The sequence below is a fragment of the Rissa tridactyla genome, chromosome 1, assembly GCF_028500815.1.
Source record: "Rissa tridactyla isolate bRisTri1 chromosome 1, bRisTri1.patW.cur.20221130, whole genome shotgun sequence".
In the NCBI taxonomy this organism is placed as follows: domain Eukaryota; kingdom Metazoa; phylum Chordata; class Aves; order Charadriiformes; family Laridae; genus Rissa; species Rissa tridactyla.
The window spans coordinates 158689166-158709748 of NC_071466.1; the positions used below are offsets into that span (position 1 = coordinate 158689166).

Here is a 20583-nt window from a genome sequence, read left to right on the forward strand (position 1 = left end):
ATGGATGAAGAAGAACAAAGACCAGACCACTTCCACAGCAGCAAGTTTAGAGCTCCACATGCGGAATTCCTGATGCGCTCAGAAACTTTGTTAACAGTGAAAGGAATGTATTCTTTTCCCAACACAGTAAACATCAAACATAGCTTGTTCTTATACCAAGGAGATCCACATCCATTGTCGCTTATGCCCAGAAGTTACTCACCCATTCCTCCCCATACATCTCTAAAGTAGCAGTCCTATACAAATCCAAAGTACTACTCTGAGCATTCTCTTTTTTTAGAGAGAATGATGCCCACCTTATTTTTTACAGGCAAAACCACAACAAACTGAACAAAAAACAATCAACTTCGGATTTCAAAGCACCTGGCAGTGGGTAACTATATGCTCCATCCTTCCCACCTAGGCTGAGTTCTTGAGTGACACCACAATTGGGGTTGCTGGAAGTCTGATACCCTACAGACTCCCCAGACTTGGTTACTTGTGAAGACCAGATACAGCTTTCATCAAAGTTCCTACATTATCATTTATGTTACGTTGTCGTTTTGATATTGCGGTATGTGATCCTGGTATACATTATTATGAATCCGTCATGATAAATTCCAGGAACAAAGGGAGAACAAGATGAGCAATATTTAGGAAAAGAGACAAGGTGAGAGGAAAAACAACTTCATAGATAATTTCTAATCTGGTACTTGCTTTCTCTGATCTTTCTAGTCAGAGAAGATTTTTACAGAACTTTTGCCACAACACCCTGGGGCAGAGAAAATGAAAGCTCCCATTTACCTTTCAGCATCAAACTTTCCATGTACAACTAGAAAAAAAAAAAGTCACCTACGAAATTAGTAGACTCTGTGAAAGTCATTCTGAATTCATGGCACAGTTCTAGGGTACTCCTGGTTTTCTTGTCATCCCGACTCCTAATTAATCAATCACCTTCAACAAAGCAAAAACGTAGTAGAACTGGACAGCTTTTTCACTCCAGCCCATGAGCTAATTAATCCCACATGCAATTCAACTGAAATTAATAGAGAAAGGCACATTGTTCTTCTCCTGAACACAGCCTAGCCTGGTCTCCCAAGTACCAAGACTATAAATATTGTAAACAATAACCACATTGGTAGGTGAGGCATTCTCAAGGAAGAGTTACAAGAACTGCTCTGAATAATACAAGAAGGAGCAGTAATGTCCAGCAGTCAGTGGAGGTGCTGCTGTTCTGGCATAAGCAGTAAGAGAATACAGACGAGCCAGGGATTTATGTTCCCTTATGGTTACACCAGCATTAAGGTTAGAAAACTTAACTCTAATGGAAATCTGGAAAAAGACAATACAGTGCTCTATAGCACTGTCGCTCACCCCTTGAAATCTGAACGCTTTGAACTTTCACATTCATTTATTTTTCATACTATCAAACTAGAATGATAATACTTCTATTTCTTCTGCAAGCATGTGCAAGACAGGAGCTTGAATATTAAAACAATTACTGTGTGTAGAAACCCCCATTTTTACTGCAGACAGTCTGTGGTTAGCTCCACAGGTAACCGGGACGAACCTGTAAGAGAGATGTGTGCTTGAGTGTCTAGTCTCAATGCTTTCAAAGGTCATTCTCCTCCCATTTCAGAAAACATGCTTTTTTAATGCTAGCATATGCTTGACATATGTGATACAAATAAAAAGAAAACGCATTTCTTTTACATAAATCTGTTACCTAGAGCAACTTTCATGGGTTGTTTAATTCTGTATGAAGACCTGGTAGGCCAGTGGGTTATTCCCATAAACCAAAGTAACCCCTAAGTGTTAGCAGCGAGACTAGAGACAGAACTAAAACATGAGGTAGAAGTGTTTAAAAATAAGTTGTTAAGACAACTCAACTTCAGACAACTCTGTCCTTTCACTTGTCTGCTGGTCTCCGAGTAATGACTCAAATACTGGAAAATATGTGGTAATGTAAACTGGCATGAAGGAGCACACAGGGAAATTAATTTTTCTTTATCTGTGGCCCATAGAAGATAGATGAAGATACATTCCTTCCAAAAGTTGTATCAGTTTTTATTTAAACAGAATGGGATACATAGAAGTAGAAGTCGTCAAACTACAATATTTTTTCTAAAATTGCACTTAATCCACACATGCAACATAATCCTACAGGCTAATGTAACTTTAAATGTCCCATCTTAATCAGATCAGTCCAAGTGATCCTCGCTGCAAGATGACAAAAAAAAGATGTATCCAATACTTTAAACAATGCACAAAAGAACTCAGACTTTCCCTGCTGTTACTGTCAGAATTGACCACACCTATGACACTTATCTGGTACAAACTAAAACTGAAAGGTGTTTAGGCATGGCTGGCAGTTTAAAAAAAAAAAGAAAAAAACACACAGGAAAACTCACATCCAACATAAAGAACTTCACAGAAGAATTACCATTCGAGGAAGAATCTCAGAGGGCTGTCTTACTGCATGGATAGAGCAAGAGATAGCATGGACCTAAAACGAAAAAGGCATGCAGTTGTGTTAAGTACATACCACATACACTGATTTATATCTGGCATCCTACTACTGTTAAGGGCCTGTAGGATTAACTAGGGTCTGAGTGGGGATAACATACACAATTTCATTCAAGGTAAACAGAATATTTATGAACTAAGTGGTTTACTTTTGGCTGAATTTTGTGACCAGGAATAATTCAGGGAGAGGCTATGTATTATCCCCAGTTCACAAACACCAGCTCTATTAATACTGTTGAAGGTTCAGGACATAGATGCCATGTGATCTCCACACGTACATACATAAAACGCCTTTGAGAACCTGTTAAGTGTTTCACATATAGCACGTATGACAAATCAGATCTATAATTACACCACTATCTAATTTCTTTGATTTTCATAGTTTTGTTCACACAGGGGAAACATGCAAATCTCCCTGCATCCTGCTTGGCCCTGTCAGCTCCTTCTCACGTCTCTGATTACTGAGAGCACTCAGCACCTCGGAAACCACTTGGATAATAAAGACACTCCTGCACTCAAGCGACTGCAGGATGGATTTCTAATCAGCTAGTATGGCCTTCAAGTAAAGCCTAAGATTGGGCTAACAGACACTACAATTCATTGAAGTCCCACTGAACGAAATTAAAACGCAACACGAGGAAAGCTGACAATGTCTTGCTGCAGCTCCTGCGGTACAGTGTTCCAAATGGAACAGCTTGGTAAGCAATAAAACCATCTGACAGATTGTACCAGACAGTCGTTTATTACAGAGATGAATGACCTTGGACTGACAGAATGGGCAAAACCAACACGGAAAGCGTCTCTTGTGAAAGAATCAGAAGTCTTTCTTACTGTCTTAAAAGATTCTGAGGAATGTTACTTTCTTCATCTTTAGTATATTGCCTGCTTACATAAATCTTGCTAAATGTGTTCGTAAAAATTATTTAGCTTTAAAGACCACAGAACCATCAGATGCTGGTAACTGCTTTCAGCCATTATTGACCCGGGTCCTCTTTGAAACCATACCCTGTTACAGTCCCTTTAGCCAGCCAGTACCTTTCCCACCAACAAATGTTTCCGTATGGAAAATTCTTGCATACATTAAATTCCTATGTGTTTTTCATTTTGGTATTGGTTTTTAAAAATAAGTGGAACCATGTTTACATGCAACTATTTGGGAAAACCATCTTTAACTATTTGGAGAAAAATCTTCTTTTCCGAGCTACTTATTTGCTTCCTTTGCTTCTGTTGCAGTAATACCATAACCATTTGAAATGAATTTGCCACATCCAATGTGAAAAAGCAAGAATATAAGCACACACTATCTATGCATCTTAATATAAGGTTAAAACAAGAGTAGAAGAAGAAAGCAATTGAAATCAGAAACATTAGTCTCTGTACTGTTCCTCACAAACTTCAGTATAAACCAGAGCTGAATACTTTAAATGTTACACTTCCATAGTGGAGCCGGGTAGAGAAAATTCTGACTCTTTAGTTCTGCCTGGTGAGCATTTTTCAGCACTCCCTCCTCCCAAAAGAAAACGCTTCATCCAAACAAGTTACAAGATTTCCTGGTAATTAAAGTGGCACAATTTTACCTTGCCATGTGAATTATTCCAGCCATTACATTAGACACCCTAAAAAACTTGCCAAAACTCTAAGCATGTTTCAATATAATTCAAAATGGCACAGGAAATTTGTGGTTATGGATACAGCCTTAAAAAAAAAAAAAAAAAAAAAGACAGATCCGGTAACATCAAGAAAACCTAAATAGGGATGCAAGTTTTGTAACTGCTTTTGTCCGACTTCCTAGCTTTGCAGCCTAAACTTGTATTGAGAAGATTAAATGTCAATTAAAAAAAAATTAACTTTGCTTTTTACTGGAAATATATTTTTAACTATATATATATATCCACTTAGGGGCAAACTTACCAGAGATGTTAGAAGCCCATCATTCTTCTCTGTTAATGCCATCCAGTACATGCTACCTGTTATGTGACAGGTGGGCACTTACCCAGCATCTGGTCCAACAGGAAGTCTGATTCTGCAAGGTTAAAAAAAAAAAAAGGCAAAAAAAAAGCAACCTTGAATTATTATTTTGAGATCTGATATAAAATAATGCTGACAAAGCAGACAGAGACAGGTGCGTTTCTACCTAAATTCACAGTGGACAGGAAATGCAAACAATATGGAGACAGCCAAACCGTCTGAAGGAAGATCTTGCACAACCTAGTTTAACTCTCATAAAAAACATCCAGAACTAAGACAAGTCTACCAAGCTCTATTTACCTCATGCAGCTACATGTAATTCCATTTTGCATTGTAAATATGTCATAAACACCTGACCAAAGAAGTATAGATATACCCTTGATTTGGCCAAGCCAATCGCAAAATGCAGGTATTGCTCCTCTAAGAGTCAGGACATGATTTCATCATGCCTTATACTAGGCCAGAGGATTTTCTATCCTCACTTTCCGTATGTGCTTGACAATTCACCCTCAACATGGCAGAAGGGGAAAAACAAAACCCAAACTACTGAATTCAGCACTTGCACCAGGTCACAACTTAATGTGGGCTTTTTTCCCCCCTCCAGCAGGAGCTGCTAGAGGGACATCTTTCTGTCTCTGTCACATAATAACGCCAGGGAGCAAGCTCTGGTCAAATGACATTCCACAAGAAGCAGGGCCCATATATATATCTAGCAAAAAAATTGGTTGCCCTGGTCTCTAGTGCACGGACTGCTTCCAAGTCATATGAAAACTAATCCAGCTGCAGCAGCCCAGAGCTCCCATGGGCTAATTTATTCCACTTCTAGCTAATAATTCAAAATATCTGCCTCTGGGCAGAGCAAATTAGCCTATAGAGAACCTGGTGCTGTCACACCAAACTGCTTCTGGTCCTAGCAGAAATACTGGAAAGGTAGCTCAGGCATCTCTGTATTATACTAATCTCAACTAGAATAGCTCAGAGCAAAGAATTTGCAAAGAATTTCTGGACTTCACAGACAAGCAGGTATGGGCCAGAGTGTCCTCCAACTTACACCAGTTGACACTGCCCTTTCCAAGAGTGACCACCAAGGAGTTCCAAGTGCAGGAGCTAGGAAATTCATTCCCTGAGACATGCCTCACCTTAGGGCTGCAGAAAGAGAAGATGTCATAGTGTTTGCTATCGTGGCTTTCCATCGCTAGAACCCCCTCCTCTACATGACTAACTCGATTACCTCGGCACATCATGTCACGAGACTAAGCAGGACTGGGCTTTACACTATACCCAACTCAGTAAACACCCATCCGATGATCTTACTTTCAATGACTCATGAGCAGGCAAGAACAACAGACTGTAAGCCATCAGCTGGCAGGATTCTCTCCATACCTGGGGAACTGGGTTGTTTTCACTCACCTAGCTAGGCATAGATAACACTGACAATAAATTTGAAGAGCTTGGGGGGAATGGGGAACAGCCGTCAATCTTTAAACAGACTAATGAAATTTGAATTCGGTTTCAAATTCTTCACATACCATTGTTTCCTTTACAGGCAAATTTAGGTGAGGTGATCACGTAATTACATGTCACTTATTGCTCAGCACTTTATATATAGCCCTGACTTTTTTACTATTCTTGAGATGACTTGAAAACTCTGCCAGCTGTCCTTGACCTCCAACTAAAAGATTAATCTTCCTATGCAAAGTGTAACCTGCATAGAAGCAAAAAGGGAAATACCCTTCACCCCAAAAAAATCTCAAGCCAAAAATCCTAGTAATAAAAGAAAAAAAAAAATACCACCACAAGAACTGAATTACTAAAAAAAAATTTTCCCTGAACACAAGCAAACAAAAGGAAACTTCAGCTTTAAAAAAAAGATTATTTTTGATGGATAGTTTGTTTATATGAATAAACTTAACTGATCAAATAAAGTTACTTTGAAACATGATACAAACACAAGGTTTGCATGAATTTCATACCTTAGCCCTCTGGGCTTGCTGTGGCTTCGCATAGCAGCGCCCTCAGGGAGGTTCAGCCAAGTCCCTGTTGAGCACAAAGTGCAATTAGACGTAAAGTGCAATTAAATTGCAAGAGACTTGCAACTCAGTTTCAGTCAAGCAGATTTTCAGAGGGACATTTGTACCACATAGGACAGAGCCTCCCACTTCCAGTCCCTGTTGTTGTAAACCAGAAGAGTTTGATTAAGTTTATACTTTTTCCTACACAATCTCTACTCGACATCTCAAAACAAAGAAAAAAAGCCTGTTGTAACAACCCTCAAGTCCGCATGCTGAAACTTTGCCAAAGTCAAAACCTACTGAAAACAATCATGTTAGGATTGTGTTATGTTTCCGGTTACTAGACACAGGGCCTATAATTTAAAAAAGCCTTTAAACAGAGGTGGGTTTACCTTCTTCTAAACAATGTCAACAACTCAAAGCCAAGAGATGATGTAGGGGTGTACAATGCTGCTTCAAATTGAATATATCAGGCTTATACTGTGAAAACGCAGAAATAAATACTCCTGACCCGTATCCATCTCTGGGTTAAAACATACTACTTTACATTAGTAAAACTAATGAGTTCAGCAACAGCATGCTGATAGGTGTATGAGTGTTCTGAAGATATATGTACTAAAAGAGAAACAGATATGGTATGTACATATCATATCAAACACATAGAAATATTTTCTTCTTGCTTCTGAAGGCTTTGGAAAACTATGATATAGATCAGTAACATTTTTTTCCCCCTTCAGTTTCTGGCAGCCTCCCCCAGCATCCATTGCTCTTGCTTTGGAAAATCTGTAAGTTATCATCCGGTTACACAACCATTTGCCTGAAAAGCATGACTACTCTCACACTGTAATGCTAACTAGTCAGGAAGAAAAGGATGTTTTAATGTTATTACAAGATTTAAATAATGTTAAACAAGATTTAAATAATAAAAAATAAGGAGGAAAATTTCTACAAGAAAAACAAATGATGTCTTACACCATTGGATTAGAATAAATGGGCTTTAAAGCAAGCATAAATTGTACTTTACACATTTAAATTTATACCCTATTAGAGAAACGCACAGGTGATCTCAGGCCTCATTTACTTGGAAAAATTGCGCTGGTTTAATTTCATCCAGTTTTCAGATGCTGTAATTAAAGCCGTATAAAATTATTATGTTGGTTTAAGAATGGGGTTTTTTTGCAATTTACCCTATATCAACAGGATGTTGTTTCTGTCCTAAAGCAAAACATGAACTCATATCAAAATAAGTGTCCACGCTGCTTAGTTACACTTGCACAACCTTTTCATAGCCTTAGCACAAATGCAAATGCACTCATCATACTGCTCACTCTCCTCTGATCTTTATAACACACACCTCATTTGATTCCAATAACTAGATTTTGTTCTATCCAAATCAAATTAACTCTTTGTAATATTTTCTGCATCAAAAAAAAATAAATATCTTTTGCCCTAACTTTGTTCTAATTCGTCTGTGTCTGACAAAAGTAACTTTCCACACAGTTAGAGAAAAGAAGCATTTTCAAAAAGACTACAACAACAACACAACAGTCCAGTGCTTCGTACTTGGTAGTGTGGTACGGCTGCATTCTTTTTACAGTTCCTTTAAGTTTGATGTAGTAACATGACAGTAAGTTGTTGATTTTTTTTAAACATGGTCTACTACTTTTGCCCCAAATCAAATCATTAGCAAATAATGACAGCTGTGTCAACACATACTACTTTAAAAATACGGCCTAAGATTGAACTATCCATTTTAATTAAATTGCTTTAAAGCCCCATGCATTTTGGCATAAAATCTTATGTTGCCGCAAATGAAAAATATGCCTGTACCAATTTCAGGAAAGAAAAAAAAAAAGGAAGAAAACCAAACAAAACCTCTTTCTCAATACTCAGAAGGTTGTATTATGTTAAAATATGCAAGTCTTGGGATACATCTTCAGCTCTGCAGATATTTTAGCTGTAAGTATGACACATGCTCACCGAAGACAACAGAGGTCAAGAGCAGCCATGTCTGTCCGTCCTGTGAAGATCTTTAAAGAACTGAATCAAACAGATCTGACCCTCCACATCGTCACTACATGAGACTAGCTCCTAAGAGCTACCTAAGCAATCTTCTTTTTTTCCTCAAATGTAGCACATAAATCTTTCATCTAGCCTGCATTTTCCAGAGAACAATAGGGTATATGTGAATATTTTAATTTATCTTCCTCCTAAAAATCAGAATCACTTCCCTTCAGCACACTACTTGCTTTTCTTTCTGGAGATTCTACCCATCTCCTGTAGTCTTTCAAGCATTCCCTCCTCACAGTATTTTACAGCGCTAAGACTTGGCAAAAAACAAGATGCTAGTATTCACTAGTTGAAAGACAATTTTTTTCTTCTTTCTTTTGGGCCTAGATTTGAGAGTATGTGCATGGAATTAACCTTTTTAGTTAATTTCTATTACAATTTTCTATTGATAAACAGATACTTTTGATCATGTTACCACCTATAACAGTGAGAATACGCGAGCACAAATATTAAGCGAGGTGAAGGCGAAGACAGATGCATCATATTCTTAATGTTGCCTTAGTGTGATTATTACCTGTCATCTGTGTCCCCCTGCACGGCTGTCCCTTTTACAGGGCAAGCCTGTGCATCCTCTCCACAAAATCTATTATGTTACATCGCATCACAGTTATACTACACTTGTAACTAACTTTAGCATAACTACACCATGTCTGGAACCTGTGAAGAGTTATGGATACACTTGGCTTAGCAGTCTCTGCGAAGCTTTAACTACTCCGTGCATGAAGTTATTCACTGAGGTAAGTCTTCACAGCCACAAGTTCAAGGAACACAGGATGCAGGAACTGTGTCTTTGCCAGGGCATGATGCTAAAATAGTGATATGCAAGTAGTGACTGACATTCAGAGAAGTGAGTGAAAGTATGTATATGTTAAAAAGCATGACTCCTTCCTCATAACTTTGTCCATAATGTTACTAAGCAACATGAATTTGCAGGCACTCTATTGCTGCAATTACAGTGATCTCAGATAAAAATTGGTACAGCTTCAATCTGCAATCTAAGTAATTTCTGAACCCTATCATCAGTCTTATTAGAAGAAGGGCTCAGACTATTTCATTTCACAATGAGTAGATAGACAGTTAATTTATAGCGGTTTTCATATTCTCTGCATTTTCTAATATGAAATTAAATGCATGTTTGCCTTTATCCTCTGTTTTCCGATATATTAAGCAGCAGATGCCCAGCCAAGAAATCTCAGTACCCTAAAGAACTGAACCATATGTTGTAGAACTTACTGCACAATTGGTGGGTTGATGACAGCAGTCTCACAGAAGCACAGCAGAAATACCATCAGTGATGGCAATCACTGGCAGGTCATTCTGTAGGGAGGATGTGGACTTGGCAATGATGTCCAAATACATCTACTGACCAAACATGGCAAGGTGAATTATATACTGAGCAATTATATAGAGCAAGAGCACCATAAAGCAAATCAGACCATTTATTCTGGGAGCTTCTTAATGATAAGAATTGTACACAGAAGAAATATGGCATTACAGCCATATGCGTCCCTGTGCCATCTGGCAAGCTCATGATGTATATCTTACATGAATTTAACACTCCAAACATTTTTTAATGAGCCTGCCAGGAAACACTATCACTCTTTAAATCAATGATATAATTCACCTCACCTGAAGGGCCTTACTTTCTAGTCTACCCTTAGTTTCTAGTGCGTACAATTCAAGAATTTCTCATGGAAATGAATTTTTGGCAGATAACTGAAGGTCACGTCTCTAGATCAACCTCATAAAAATTGGAAGAGATACAAAACAGCTTCTGCCTTTCAGAGTTCAGGAAAATTTGGTATCAACTTGATAAAACTTAGAGAATAGCACATGAAACTATGATAGATCTCTGTCATTGCAGTGTAACGTATATCTTCGAGTGGCAAAATTATGAAATAAGAAGTTAGAGGCTTGATCATGCACAATTGAAATCAACAGGAATTTTGCCTCTATTTCAGTGGGAATGAGCCAAGAGTTAACTACTGTAGGCAATGTTTCCAGAACTGTTAAATGCTTAGCAGTTCTCACTTAATAACAAGAATGATCAGGAATTGCTGGATGCAGACCAAAGTCTGGTTTAGGATTTGCCTCTCACGTCCTACGGAGCACTGATATCTTTTGTAAATCTGGATGCCTACTGATAGGTCTAAATTCAGATAGTGGGTTGCCTTTGAAATCCTTCTCCAAGGTGTACACTAAAAATCCATCATAGCCTATTAACACACCATTCTTAAAACACAAGTTACTCAGAAAAATCTAAAGCCATAGACAGATACATTTGCTCTTAAAAATCTACTGCCAATCCTTTTTTAAGAGTTCATTAGTTTCATATGATTGATAATTTCAGCACATCATCCACTGCATTCTGCTGCTTCTTTAAAACACACATATATTTTGCACTGCTATTAATAAAAACTCACAGCAAGAAGCACTCACTTCTTTAAAAGCGTCTAAGTCCTGAAGCTGGAGAACTTCTGAATCAATTGGTACAAAACTACTGCAAGAGATTTCAGCATGTCTCCTTTGACTGTTCCTGTCTTTTGGGAGAATGCAGAAGATTCACTCCCCCCTCTCTCCCCCATAGCTTTAATAAGCCTAACTCAGGCATGACAGCATTTTATCTTACACAACATCTTGTCAGATCCAAAGTCTATTTTTCTACCCTAAATTTTATTACTGTCTGCTTTCATTACATAATCATTCCTACAGGTGTTTTCACAACCTGTTACCTGTTGGATACAAGCAGAATGAATAGGGAAAAAAATATTATTATACAATATTCTAAAAACTTCTTCATATTCAACCCTCCAAATCAATATCACAGCTCTGGATAAATAACATAGACGTATAATGGCTTTAATGTAACATCCATCGGTATCAGTTGCTGACAGTTATCTGTGACTCAAAGAAAATCTGCACAGTTTTTCCATCTATCATAGCAGTTCTCATACACTCTAAAAATCATTTTGCTTTCAGAAGTACTGAGAGTTACAACCACACACTGACTTGCTACCTTTCAGATAGAACTGAATAAAAGATAGCTTATAAAAACAACCCCCTCATAAGCCTTTTTTACAACTTTTATTCAACACATAACTGTAATCTAAGCAGCATTGGATTCTATAGCTAGGTTTGCACAGCCAACTCATTACCTAGCTAAGATACTCTAATCCTACCAACGCTATTTATCTTTGGAGATACATCCTTTCTCCTATTAAATATCCCATCCTACTTCACACAGAATATTCAAGAGACAGAAAATCTGGGATTAGATCAGCAGAAGGATTTACACGCTGGCACTGAAACAATTTTCAACAGCCTTGACACCAAATGAAACACACACTTCTCACAAAGACTGAAAAAAAGCTCCTAATACATAAGGATAGCAAGGCATGAAATGCTCATACAGCAAGAGATGGAAGAGAGAGCCAAATGAGTTAGCACTTACAATGATTGAGAAATGCCAGGCTAAAAGCACATCAGAAAAGTATCTGGGCTTCTAATCCTGAGTATTCAAACAATGGATATTCTTACTCACCCCTGTTAAAGCTGTTCTACTTTGCATGCAACAATCAAATCATTTGGCCCAGAAATAGAAAGGACGATTTAATATCATAGACAAGACCCAAAAAGGAGTCTTGTGACTAGTATACTCCAGAACCAAGAAACCAAGTCCAGTGCAGAAGAGTAACACACCCTAGAGAAAAAGAGCTTTGTCCTGATCAATACTTCATTTCTTTTTTGTTATTTCATCCTGTAGCTCACTTACCAAGCCTCTCATACTACCTGGCACTTTTACAGCGATAAAAGTACAAGAGGTCACAGGAGTTTCCTGAATTCACACCACAGTAGCAGCAAGAAGAGAGCGATTTCATACTTGTCTGCCTAACTAGACCAACTAAAAACCTCAAAAAAAAAACCTCAATGCAGGAAATACCATTTCAGAGTCAAAACCGTAAGCACACAAAGAAGCTCTAACTACCTTGAGCAGCCTGCAACCTTTCTTCTCCAAAAAAATCTCTCATCATAGTTATTCATCCACACCCCAGACTTCAGCTGCCAGTGTTCCAGCCATGCTTTGATATGGCACAGCTGTGTAACCTGGACCAGGGTCCTGTGAGAACAGCTGTGAGAAGCATCATCTGTGCCTCCACCCACACACCTCACACCATGTGGCTCCCGAGCTGCATTTAAGATCAGGTCTGTGCCTTAACCCTCATATGACCTGTGCTCTAGGTACATCTGGCTTCCTGGTGGGACTCAAATCTATCTGGTCAACATGGACTATCATCATTCCAAGCCTAGTAAGGAAAAAATTGGGGTCTCATCCTTAAAATACATTTCACAGTCCAAATAAAAGGATCTTCCTTCCTTTTAAATATATTTGGGCATACAATCAGTGCACAGGTTTTACATTGATGTAAACCTGAATTTCACAATATTAATTACAAAAGAAAATAATTTGCCTTACCCTGCAAATGCTCAAATATATGTTTTTTTCTAATTAACATTCTTTCACTATCTGTTTTCAAGGTACATTAGGTTTCACCTAACATATAAGAAACAAAAGCCAGGGATAACAAATAAATTATACCTCCAGCTATTTACTGAGATCCTGGCACTCATTTCTGTACAGTTAACAAGTCTACAGTTCAGAGGCTACTGCAGTTTACTTAGTCTCTGAATGAATAAATAAGGACTCTTTCTCCTGACAAGCAAATGTTGCTAAAAGGTTGTCTACTAACCTCCGCTGGCAGTTCCACAAAGAGCCTTTTTCTGGGACATGAGAAGAGTGAAGTCTTGACACATTTGCAAGGGGGTGGTAATTTGTATAACCACGCCAAAAAAATATTTTCCCTATTAAAAAGGTAGAGAAATACTTATTTTAAATACATGCATACATACGTACGTATTTGCAAAGAATAGTTGAAATATCTGAGAAATGGCTCTTTCCAGTCTTAATATCTCTTTATGGGGACGAACATATAAAGGCAATGCAAAAAGGAGAATACGATGATAAAATATTTCTTAAAAGTAGCAAGAACAACTAATGTAACGCGGCGGTTTGCACGTCAAGATCTGGCAGGGGTAACCTCTTGAAAGGACAAGCTCCCTACACGCCGCCAGGGCGAGCTCTCACCCAGCAAATCCAGCCCCAGCCCCAGCCCCGCAGCTCTGCCACTGCGCATCCTTCCCTCCTCCCGTGCTTTCAGGCAGGGGAGGGAACAAAAAGCCGGGTTATTTAAAGCTTAATGCCTTCTCTTCAAAGCTTTTTGTATCTTCCTGCCTCGGCTCTTGAGCAAAACATGAGTGCCGCTGTGCAGAAATAGCATTTCCCACGGATAACTGGACTGTCAACTTGGTGGATACGGGCTCTACTCTGAAAACTTTTAACATCCACTTGAGCGATAAGAAAGCTGGCTAAGCTCTGCATGAACAAGCTGGAAGCTACACCCACACGTTTGGGTGACGCCATGCAAATAGTAACGCCAGCCAGCAGCTCCTCAGCTGCTCTCACACCACCACAGCTGCTCTACCGCTCCCCGCGTCCAGCTTAGCCCTGGTGACCTGCGCCAGCCCAAGGTCTGACACCTCTTTATCAACTGCGCTTCTGCTGCCAGCAGTCCTCAGTTGCCATCCTTGGGGAGGGAAGCAGAAGTGATACTCTACACCAGGAGTTTGCGGGGCCCATTTCGCTGCAGGTGTTGACAAGCTCCTCTTCACTGAACAGAGACATGCCCTCTTCCACAATCAGTATTTCACCATTTTAGCTTTTCTCTCCTTTTCTGTACTAACACTTCAGCCCAGCATCACATGGGAGCATGTGCTTAACTTCAAAGATGTGAACGGTTTCCTTGATTTTTAATCAAAATGCATGTTCTACCAGAGTTGACCCCCTAAATCCAATCATGCACCACAAGGTGGAAGCTGCTGTGGAACTACAGGGAGCTCATAGCAGGTGCCACCACTTACGCACTTATTGTGGCCAGCCATTTCAAGCTAAGGCTTTCTTCAACTGTGAAGAATAGTAATTAAATGTCAGCGTACAGCTTAACTCTTTTAAGAAGAGTGATATTCCCTGTGATATGTTTTGTTATTCTTAGACACAGAAATATCTTGCTGCAGGTGCAGATTTCCAGTGATACTGAAACTTACAGAGGTTTTAGAGTCAGGGAGGGTTTTATAATGGCCAAAACATTGTTATTTTGTCTGTAAAAAGGTTCTTCTAGTTAAAATTCTTCACCTTAACAGCTGTTGCCCTTTATACCAGGCTCCCTCAAACCCATGCCCTTCTGTCAATTCCTTGTTTATGAGAATACAGAGCATTAAACTTCAAGGGACACCTTGCAAACTTCAAAAATACTTGATGGGGGAACCTCACAGAATACTGACTTTTTACTAACAGTGCCAGCTGCAGTGCGATCATCAGTCTCAGGAGGAATGGGATAAAGATGACTAAAGGCCAAATAATATCTGAAGAACAAACACTGTCTTCCAAACTTAGAGCAGAGCAGAAATAAAAATACTGGAAGTATGACGCTGATGTTTAAGTCAAGATTTAACATTTTTAAAATAGGTTAATATTACAAATATAAAATGGCAAAACATACAGATGAAGGCTTTTTCCTACTGATAGTGTTATTAACAACAGTCTTAGTGTTGGAAGAAACATTTATACCAAAAGTGCTTGCTGATGGAACAACTTAGACCCCAGTCCTTTAGACGTTTAAACACCGGCTCTGACCATGTGTAGCACACCTAACATCTGTGAATCTTTCATCAGACTTCTAGGACTTGCATATCAGTATGAGTACTATGTCTCCTGCAAGTGTAGTGTCCGAAAAGTTAGGCATTTCAGATCAACTCCTTACAAGATCCTTTCGACATACTGGAAATTCCTGAACTTTAAATTCACAGGAAGTTGTAATTCACCTCTGGTTCCCTCTTCAGACATACGGGCCCAAAACTGCTGTCTCCAAAATGCTTCTCCAGCAGTTACCTAACACTGAAACCACCTAAGCTCTGTCAGCATCTCAGTTTTCATTCTGAGGTTCCCCAAGCACTGCAAGTCTCTCTTCTGGTGCTGCAAATGCTTATTGTGCCAAGTAGTGACAAAACTAGCTCACTCCTGACCTTCACAAATCAAACCTCCCTCCATCTTTCATCCCAGAGTGATTCTGGTCCAGAAAGGAAGCCCAGAGAATACTTAGTAGATCAGGTTTCAGAAGAAGGTAGAGATTGCTGCCTTCTTCAAAAACCAGCTGGTATTCATAGCATTTACCCTGGTTTTATCCAGAGACTCAGTGATTAAAATATTCATCCAAGCTGAGAAATTTCCATTCAATTTATTCTCTACTTTGGGGTATTTGCCCTCATATCTCTCACCACCCTGAACGTGATCTAAAAACAGTGGGGAAAAGGAAGAAAAGGCTGAAAACATCTGGGTAACTTGCAACATGTTTCATTGCAATTGTTCCACTTTTTGTAATGAATGATGAAGGACCGATTTGACTGAACATTACAGTGCCCAAGGCTCCCTGTGGATCTGGTTCTGACCGTGTTCTACACCCACTGGACTCAGGCCCCTAGGCGTTCAAGTTATTCAAGCTGATGAAGCTCATATAAAGCTTATGCAGTTCCTAAGGATGGCCATCTCAGATCACCCCAGTACCTTGTCTCCAACAGCAGCCAACTGTGGATGCCCCGGCAAGAACAGAGGACAAGAAGAGAACAAATCAATAAAAGCCCAGACTGTTCCTACTCATGTTACTTAGCTCACTATTTATCTACTGACTTAATTGGCTTTGTCATAAGTAAACAAAGAGGATTTTTCTCAATATTAATATTGATACAAAAGAAAAAAATGAAAAAATTAAAATAAACCAAAGGGTTTCTCAAGTCTTTAAATAACATGAATGATGCTGTGTCATAGTAGAACTCCTCAGGACCTGGTCTGAGGGTGCACCAATGCTGTTTCATATGCTTTGTTATTTTTTTCTTCCTGGTGGTTCTCAGGAAACTAGAAGTAAAATAGGTAAAGTGAGAGCACTGATATTACTGTAGCAATTAAAAAGCAACACTCCAGTTTAGTGCCATTGTTACGAGTGACCTGTGCACTGATAAGCAAGTTTTGGTAGTTGCAGAATACTTTGTCATGCTTGGAGGTTACCAAAGTACGGTGTATGTATGTATGTATGTACATATACAAATATGAATGACACCTAATAACATGTTCCAGTACAGACACCGTATCATAACTGTTACAGTTGTGCCAAAGCATGTCGCTTCTGCCTGAAGTATTTCACCCAGCTAGCAATCAGAGATGAATTCCCACTACCATAATCTCCAGAGAGTAACAGGATAAACTTGCCTGTTGCTCCAATCTTTAATCTAAAAATTAATGCAATAAGGAATACATCTCATCAGGAAGCACCTGTTTCTGTGCAAGTGGATATTTTCATAGTCCCTCTTATCTTGTAGTCAGTCCTGTTGTATCATGTAAAATCTTTCCTTCTGCTCCACATCTGACTGTGCTATCTTCAAAGGCATCTGTCATATCTATTGCCTATTTTAGTTGAGGTCAAAAAATCCAGGAGGCATTTAGGGAGGGAGAGCTGGAAAAGCTCCAGCCAGGACAGTGGGCTCATGCCTAATTGGATCCAGGACTTCTATGCCCTGCTGGAGTCCAGCAAGCTGCTCTTTAGACAGCAGCCCACTACCATCCTCCATTGCCAGAGTTCAAGGAAGATGTTCCTTTTCTCAACACTGTCCCTGTTGCCTATGATGGGGTCATGGATACATACACTAATATCTTCATAGGGTAAGGAAGGTGCTCACTACAGCTCATGGTCTGTGGGCCCACGACCAAATATGTTTCATACCCCACTCTCTGATGTTTATTACTCCCTGGAGAGAGGGTTTACACATTTGTTAACATCATCAGATCAAAAAATGATACATCAGACCCCATCCATCTAGCATCACCCCTACTACTGATACACTGTGGGAAGAGGCAGATTCACAGCCCCATAGTAAGATCAGCTCTACGGATCCTCAGCAGCTTTCTGGTGAGATTCACTGATATTCAGCTACACAAACTGCTGAATTTCAGAAACAGGAATTTCAGAAAACAGGAGCAAAAGCAGGAGGTGAAACTACTGTTGCTAATAGAGATCTACTAACAGCTGTATCAGGGAAGCTGACGGGCCTGCATTTATTGCAAAAAAAAAAAAAAGGTTAAGAAGTTGTCTTCTATCAGAGCATCAGTCAAACACAAGCGCTCTGGGCTTTCTGTTTTCTTTCACACATGTATAATTCAAAGTACCTCAAATCTTAAATTCCACTTTGTATATCTTTCTCATACAGCACTCCGCTGAGTCCTGCAAACACTGAATGTACCTATTCCTAGCAAGTTACATTAACTATAACTGCAAAAAAAAAAAATCATAAAACAAACCATATTATAGTTTTTTTATAACTATATAACCGTATAGTTATATTCTTTTTTGCAAAGAATAAAAGGTTTGAAGAAACAGTTCTAAAGATGTTTGCACATGAAGATGTAGAATATTTGGCTGCATAGCCTTTCACAATACAGGAAAGAAAAAGCTAACCTTTTCATTAGGATTCTCAACTCTCAAAACTAGAGTACAGCTGGTATCCCTCTTTGGTGAAGATTACTAGTTCTGAGACTAAGTAATTAGGCAGTGCATACAGGATGTATTTCTCCTAACTGGAAAAAGTTTGAAGTCAAAACATGGTATTTTGGTCAACAGAATATCTTGATAAAAAGAAAGCAGGTAAGAATAATTCATAGCGTGGGCATTTAGCGAAGCTGTCACTGTTTACAAACAATAGTACTTTAATCTTGGTTGTATGTAGTTACCCTTGAAATTTTCTAATATTTGGATAATCAGCTTGAAAAGTGCTAATGGCAGCACTTTTATGTTTCATATTCACACCCAGTCCCAAATATTGTAGAGCATCTTAAATAAGTGTGTATGTCTTCAGTTTGTGCTACATGTACAATATTTAGTCCCTGAGGATGACACTGCAGAGGAAGGGAATATTAACTCTCAATGTATTTTTTTATAAAGATACAAACGAAGCGCAAATTACAGAGAATGTGGACAAGTAGTTCTTCATATTCCCAATGTATTATCACGTAAGAAAGGCGAGACTCCATTTGGTGGTACAAACTTCAGACTGCATTAATTATTCTCACATAAAATCACTTACGCTTCTTTATCAAAACCAGTATGACAGTAAATGGCTAATTAGCAGTGACACAAATTTCAGCATTTTTATTATCCATGAACAAAAATGGAACTTGCATTATATTAAGAGGCGACATTGTAACAATGCAAGCTCCTTGTTTAGTTTTATGGCTTACTTACATTTGCACCTATGTACAATGACTTTGTCCTCTGTTATTTACATCCCAGGCTCAGCCCGCCACCATCAAAACCAGGATATCACCCATAAACTCCTGCTCTTTACCATGCTCTAGTCTGGTGCACCAAAAAACTACAGAGTATTTTGCTGGGCTAGAGAGTTAAATCAGCTCAGGAAGGAGTCTGACATACAAAGCCAATAGAGTGAAAGGAGACTGTCTCTCTATTGCAGAGGGAGCCTAGGCAGATTAGCTGGCTAATTTAGCTGGTTAAGTCAAATACCCACAGTCGGGTCGTATGAACTCCTCTCAGTTTATCTCTACAGCTATTTCTGGCAAAGTAATGCTTCTTGCTAGTTACAACTTACAGTTGGAATCATGTGGCATGCTTCAGTGGGCTGACTTCCCCCCGGACACGTGGATGACCTGTCAGAGGACTGGAGAGGGGCTTGCCCTACTGTTTGCATGGAAGAAGCCGCTACCTGTATTCTGTTTCTCTTAGCACCACATGCCCCCAAATTTTTAGTTAACAGAGCAAATACAGCACATAAATACACTATTTCAATCATTATACACACAATCATAAAAGTATATCTAATTCCTTTACAGAACCCTTTAGTGTAGCTAAATTGCTGAAGAACTATTTCCTCTTAATGGTTACATCTTTCCTTTGGTATTAAATCCTGAAAGGTGACACTCAGACTTCTTAAGAATGGCAGTAGTAGTCAGTGCAACTAAGATCTTAAAAGCTCGCTTAAGTTTTTAAAGCAGAAATTAAGCTAAATTCATAAATTTTCAGTGGAAAATCTACTCAGATTTGTTTAAAACATTGACAGCGGTATTTGACTATATGCTCATACTTTTAAAATAGATAAAAGAAAGTATTTTTAGAAGTTTAATATTTAAAGGACATATTTTCTTCGATTGCCAACTCCTCGAAAAGTGTTCAAACTTTCTTTGTGAGAGCGTAAGTACTCAGCTGCCTCATTCTTGCCTATCAGTTTTGTCCTGGGTAATCCAGCTGAGCTTTCATGAAAGCAAACAGTATAATCTACATAAAGCAAGCAATGCCGCTAACCACATTACACTTCTTACTAGTCTGACTTCTAAATTCAAAGCACAAAACACAGGTTTATCAGGTTTCATATCTCCTTCCAAAGCAACATTCTACTTTGTATAATCATAAGAGCAAAGTAACCAATAAAATTTGGATCCCATCAAACTTAATCTAAAATCTCTGTTGGTTTAGCATAGTCAATAACAGAATTGGTTTGCATTCCTACTATTCCAGTTACGAAAGTTCAAAAAAGATTGTCACAAAGCATCACATTTTCCCGCTGCCAGCAAAATGACCGCTAAAACAGAACTGCCAGAAAAACCTGCTAATGCAAGAACTCTACAAGACAGGAGATAAAGTTACTCTGTGAATCCCTATGTCCCTCAAATGCCTATTCACAGTCACAGAGCAACATACCTCACTCTGGGAATCATGCAGACATAATTAGGGAATCAAATCCTGAAACTGCTTGCAGGTCCATTTTAGAAAAACACAAACGTTCTTTGCTTAAACTCTTGAATAACTAAACTGCATTTTCAATTAAGACTACTGTTTGGAAAATAACTCTCCAAGTT

At 38.8% G+C, this 20583-nt stretch overlaps 1 long non-coding RNA gene across 1 annotated transcript; it reads right to left on the reverse strand.

Annotated features, from left to right (window-relative positions):
* Positions 1–1359: 1359 nt before the first annotated feature.
* Positions 1360–6768, reverse strand: LOC128904560 (uncharacterized). The gene is made up of 4 exons (XR_008464537.1): positions 6447–6768; positions 4417–4528; positions 2423–2485; positions 1360–1549 (listed from the first exon to the last, which is right to left on the reverse strand). It is a non-coding gene; the product is annotated as an uncharacterized LOC128904560 (long non-coding RNA).
* Positions 6769–20583: the final 13815 nt, after the last annotated feature.